Here is a 6,000-nt window from a genome sequence, read left to right as displayed (position 1 = left end):
AACATCTTTACCCTTAAATAAAGGTTTTCTTAATTCCTTACCTGTGTGCTAATTAGATATCACCTTGTTTTCACATTAAACAAACTTCCACATGTGAAAGCAGCAAGGATGCAGTGGCGTTAATGTTTCCTGGTGTCAACCTGTATTATTTCAGTAGAAATTGAAATGAGGATGCATCTTGCTGCCTTTCCAATGAAGCAAGTTTAATTTAGTAATAGGTGAAAAACCATCCCTACAAAGGTGTTAATCAGAGACTTGGCTTTGTGGACACTTTTCAGAGAACAAATTTGTTAGCATAAAAATAAAGCCAGAAAATGAAGAGCTGTTTAATCACTCAATTGGATTTTTTTTGCCAGCATATTTCTTTTTCTCTGCAACCCACTGCTAAATAGTGCTTCCTAGCTGTTTTTATAAAATCACTGAATCAAATCTAACTCTGATTACATCAGAGAAGGCCAGGTACCCTACACCATAACAGGGGATTTGAAATTTTGACTTGTCTACTTAAAGATCACCAAAATCTGATAACAAGGTCAATTACGTCCCTGGGTGGGATTGAACCACCAACTTTTTGGTTAGTAGCCAAACACACTAACCGATTGCGCCACAGAGACACTTTGTAAAAAGTACATACTGACAAAGGCTAATAAGCATACATCTAGAACGTTTCCTAGAAAAACTTTAAAAAGTCAATAATCTGGAGAGTTTTTGTAAGATGTTTCTTCCATCAACCAACGAAGAAACACATTGGTACTTTCCCATGATGACTGAGTGCTTCAGGATCTCTTGCACTTACATGTGCAGCAGAGTACTGCAATGGAAGCATGCTGGGCCCATAACCCAGAGGTAGGCAGATTGAAACTATCCTTTGCTATATGCATTTTTTTTTGTTAATTTAAGTAATCAAAACTGGGATTGATATTTTTGCTCTTTTATTTTTACTTAAAGTACAATAACTTTTACCATTTTAATTTGTTTTAATAGTATATTGACAGTATAGTTTTCTTTAAAAAATCCACTTAATTTTCTTTACCCTATTATTAAAAGGGTAATTGACAAAAACAAACTACATTGTCACCAGAAGAGCAATACAAAATGTTCAAGTGATATATTAAAATCATCTTTCCAGCTTGAATTTCAATGATGCATTGGGGCAACGATTTTGTGAGAAACATCTTCACCCTTAAATAAAGATTTTCTTAATTCCTTACCTGTGTGCTAATTAGATATCACCTTGTTTTCACATTAAACAGACTTCTACATGAGAAAGCAGCAAGGATGCAGTGGCGTTAATGTTTCCTGGTGTCAACCTGTATTATTTCAGTAGACATTGAAATGAGGATGCATCTTGCTGCCTTTCCAATGAAGCAAGTTTAATTTAGTAATAGGTGAAAAACCATCCCTACAAAGGTGTTAATCAGAGACTTGGCTTTGTGGACACTTTTCAAAGAACAAATTTGTTAGCATAAAAATAAAGCCAGAAAATGAAGAGCTGTTTAATCACTCAAATGGATTTTTTTTGCCAGCATATTTCTTTTTCTCTGCAACCCACTGCTAAATTGTGCTTCCTAGCTGTTTTTATAAAATCACTGAATCAAATCTAACTACATCAGAGAAGGCCAGGTACCCTACACCATAACAGGGGGTTTGAAATTTTGACTTGTCTACTTAAAGATCACCAAAATCTGATAACAAGGTCAATTACGTTCCTGGTTGGGATTGAACCACCAACCTTTTGGTTAGTAGCCAGACACACTAACCGATTGCGCCACAGAGACACTTTGCAAAAAGTACATACTGACAAAGGCTAATAAGCATTCATCTAAAACGTTTCCTAGAAAAACTTTAAAAAGTCAATAATCTGGAGAGTTTTTGTAAGATGTTTCTTCCATCAACCAACGAAGAAACACATTGGTACTTTCCCATGATGACTGAGTGCTTCAGGATCTCTTGCACTTACATGTGCAGCAGAGTACTGCAATGGAAGCATGCTGGGCCCATAACCCAGAGGTAGGCAGATTGAAACTATCCTTTGCTATATGCATTTTTTTTTGTTAATTTAAGTAATCAAAACTGGGATTGATATTTTTGCTCTTTTATTTTTACTTAAAGTACAATAACTTTTACCATTTTAATTTGTTTTAATAGTATATTGACAGTATAGTTTTCTTTAAAAAATCCACTTAATTTTCTTTACCCTATTATTAAAAGGGTAATTGACAAAAACAAACTACATTGTCACCAGAAGAGCAATACAAAATGTTCAAGTGATATATTAAAATCATCTTTCCAGCTTGTATTTCAATGATGCATTGGGGCAACGATTTTGTGAGAAACATCTTCACCCTTAAATAAAGATTTTCTTAATTCCTTACCTGTGTGCTAATTAGATATCACCTTGTTTTCACATTAAACAGACTACTACATGAGAAAGCAGCAAGGATGCAGTGGCGTTAATGTTTCCTGGTGTCAACCTGTATTATTTCAGTAGACATTGAAATGAGGATGCATCTTGCTGCCTTTCCAATGAAGCAAGTTTAATTTAGTAATAGGTGAAAAACCATCCCTACAAAGGTGTTAATCAGAGACTTGGCTTTGTGGACACTTTTCAAAGAACAAATTTGTTAGCATAAAAATAAAGCCAGAAAATGAAGAGCTGTTTAATCACTCAAATGGATTTTTTTTGCCAGCATATTTCTTTTTCTCTGCAACCCACTGCTAAATTGTGCTTCCTAGCTGTTTTTATAAAATCACTGAATCAAATCTAACTACATCAGAGAAGGCCAGGTACCCTACACCATAACAGGGGGTTTGAAATTTTGACTTGTCTACTTAAAGATCACCAAAATCTGATAACAAGGTCAATTACGTTCCTGGTTGGGATTGAACCACCAACCTTTTGGTTAGTAGCCAGACACACTAACCGATTGCGCCACAGAGACACTTTGCAAAAAGTACATACTGACAAAGTCTAATAAGCATACATCTAGAACGTTTCCTAGAAAAACTTTAAAAAGTCAATAATCTGGAGAGTTTTTGTAAGATGTTTCTTCCATCAACCAATGAAGAAACACATTGGTACTTTCCCATGATGAGTGAGTGCTTCAGGATCTCTTGCACTTACATGTGCAGCAGAGTACTGCAATGGAAGCATGTTGGGCCCATAACCCAGAGGTAGGCAGATTGAAACTATCCTTTGCTATATGCATTTTTTTTTTGTTAATTTAAGTAATCAAAACTGGGATTGATATTTTTGCTCTTTTATTTTTACTTAAAGTACAATAACTTTTACCATTTTAATTTGTTTTAATAGTATATTGACAGTATAGTTTTCTTTAAAAAATCCACTTAATTTTCTTTACCCTATTATTAAAAGGGTAATTGACAAAAACAAACTACATTGTCACCAGAAGAGCAATACAAAATGTACAAGTGATATATTAAAATCATCTTTCCAGCTTGAATTTCAATGATGCATTGGGGCAACGATTTTGTGAGAAACATCTTCACCCTTAAATAAAGATTTTCTTAATTCCTTACATGTGTGCTAATTAGATATCACCTTGTTTTCACATTAAACAGACTTCTACATGAGAAAGCAGCAAGGATGCAGTGGCGTTAATGTTTCCTGGTGTCAACCTGTATTATTTCAGTAGACATTGAAATGAGGATGCATCTTGCTGCCTTTCCAATGAAGCAAGTTTAATTTAGTAATAGGTGAAAAACCATCCCTACAAAGGTGTTAATCAGAGACTTGGCTTTGTGGACACTTTTCAGAGAACAAATTTGTTAGCATAAAAATAAAGCCAGAAAATGAAGAGCTGTTTAATCACTCAATTGGATTTTTTTTGCCAGCATATTTCTTTTTCTCTGCAACCCACTGCTAAATTGTGCTTCCTAGCTGTTTTTATAAAATCACTGAATCAAATCTAACTCTTATTACATCAGAGAAGGCCAGGTACCCTACACCATAACAGGGGGTTTGAAATTTTGACTTGTCTACTTAAAGATCACCAAAATCTGATAACAAGGTCAATTACATCCCTGGTTGGGATTAAACCACCAACCTTTTGGTTAGTAGCCGGACACACTAACCGATTGCGCCACAGAGACACTTCCCAAAAAGTACATACTGACAAAGGCTAATAAGCATACATCTAGAACGTTTCCTAGAAAAACTTTAAAAAGTCAATAATCTGGAGAGTTTTTGTAAAATGTTTCTTCCATCAACCAACGAAGAAACACATTGGTACTTTCCCATGATGAGTGAGTGCTTCAGGATCTCTTGCACTTACATGTGCAGCAGAGTACTGCAATGGAAGCATGCTGGGCCCATAACCCAGAGGTAGGCAGATTGAAACTATCCTTTGCTATATGCATTTTTTTTTGTTAATTTAAGTAATCAAAACTGGGATTGATATTTTTGCTCTTTTATTTTTACTTGAAGTACAATAACTTTTACCATTTTAATTTGTTTGAATAGTATATTGACAGTATAGTTTTCTTTAAAAAATCCACTTAATTTTCTTTACCCTATTATTAAAAGGGTAATTGACAAAAACAAACTACATTGTCACCAGAAGAGCAATACAAAATGTACAAGTGATATATTAAAATCATCTTTCCAGCTTGAATTTCAATGATGCATTGGGGCAACGATTTTGTGAGAAACATCTTCACCCTTAAATAAAGATTTTCTTAATTCCTTACCTGTGTGCTAATTAGATATCACCTTGTTTTCACATTAAACAAACTTCCACATGAGAAAGCAGCAAGGATGCAGTGGCGTTAATGTTTCCTGGTGTCAACCTGTATTATTTCAGTAGAAATTGAAATGAGGATGCATCTTGCTGCCTTTCCAATGAAGCAAGTTTAATTTAGTAATAGGTGAAAAACCATCCCTACAAAGGTGTTAATCAGAGACTTGGCTTTGTGGACACTTTTCAGAGAACAAATTTGTTAGCATAAAAATAAAGTCAGAAAATGAAGAGCTGTTTAATCACTCAATTGGATTTTTTTTGCCAGCATATTTCTTTTTCTCTGCAACCCACTGCTAAATTGTGCTTCCTATCTGTTTTTATAAAATCACTGAATCAAATCTAACTCTGATTACATCAGAGAAGGCCAGGTACCCTACACCATAACAGGGAGTTTGAAATTTTGACTTGTCTACTTAAAGATCACCAAAATCTGATAACAAGGTCAATTACGTGCCTGGGTGGGATTGAACCACCAACCTTTTGGTTAATAGCTGTGCACACTAACTGATTGCGCCACAAAGACACTTTGCAAAAGGACATACTGACAAAGGCTAATAAGCATTCATCTAAAACGTTTCCTAGAAAAACTTTAAAAAGTCAATAATCTGGAGAGTTTTTGTAAAATGTTTCTTCCATCAACCAACGAAGAAACACATTGGTACTTTCCCATGATGAGTGAGTGCTTCAGGATCTCTTGCACTTACATGTGCAGCAGAGTACAGCAATGGAAGCATGCTGGGCCCAAAACCCAGCGGTAGGCAGATTGAAACTATCCTTTGCTATATGCATTTTTTTTTGTTCATTTAAGTAATCAAAACTGGGATTGATATTTTTGCTCTTTTATTTTTACTTAAAGTACAATAACTTTTACCATTTTAATTTGTTTTAATAGTATATTGACAGTATTGTTTTCTTTCAAAAATCCACTTAATTTTCTTTACCCTATTATTAAAATGGTAATTGACAAAAACAAACTACATTGTCACCAGAAGAGCAATACAAAATGTACAAGTGATATATTAAAATCATCTTTCCAGCTTGAATTTCAATGATGCATTGGGGCAACGATTTTGTGAGCAACATCTTCACCCTTAAATAAAGATTTTCTTAATTCCTTACCTGTGTGCTAATTAGATATCACCTTGTTTTCACATTAAACAGACTTCCACATGAGAAAGCAGCAAGGATACAGTGGCGTTAATGTTTCCTGGTGTCAACCTGTATTATTTCAGTAGACATT

General features: G+C 34.6%; 1 non-coding gene across 1 annotated transcript; it reads right to left on the bottom strand.

Annotated features, from left to right (window-relative positions):
* Positions 1 to 540: 540 nt before the first annotated feature.
* Positions 541 to 614, bottom strand: TRNAS-ACU (transfer RNA serine (anticodon ACU)). The gene has a single exon. It is a non-coding gene; the product is annotated as a tRNA-Ser (tRNA).
* Positions 615 to 6,000: the final 5,386 nt, after the last annotated feature.

Source organism: Pseudophryne corroboree, unplaced genomic scaffold, assembly GCF_028390025.1.
Source record: "Pseudophryne corroboree isolate aPseCor3 unplaced genomic scaffold, aPseCor3.hap2 scaffold_389, whole genome shotgun sequence".
Classification (NCBI taxonomy): domain Eukaryota; kingdom Metazoa; phylum Chordata; class Amphibia; order Anura; family Myobatrachidae; genus Pseudophryne; species Pseudophryne corroboree.
The sequence above is the reverse complement of the archived record's forward strand: the minus strand, read 5'-3'. Positions and strand labels throughout refer to the sequence as shown.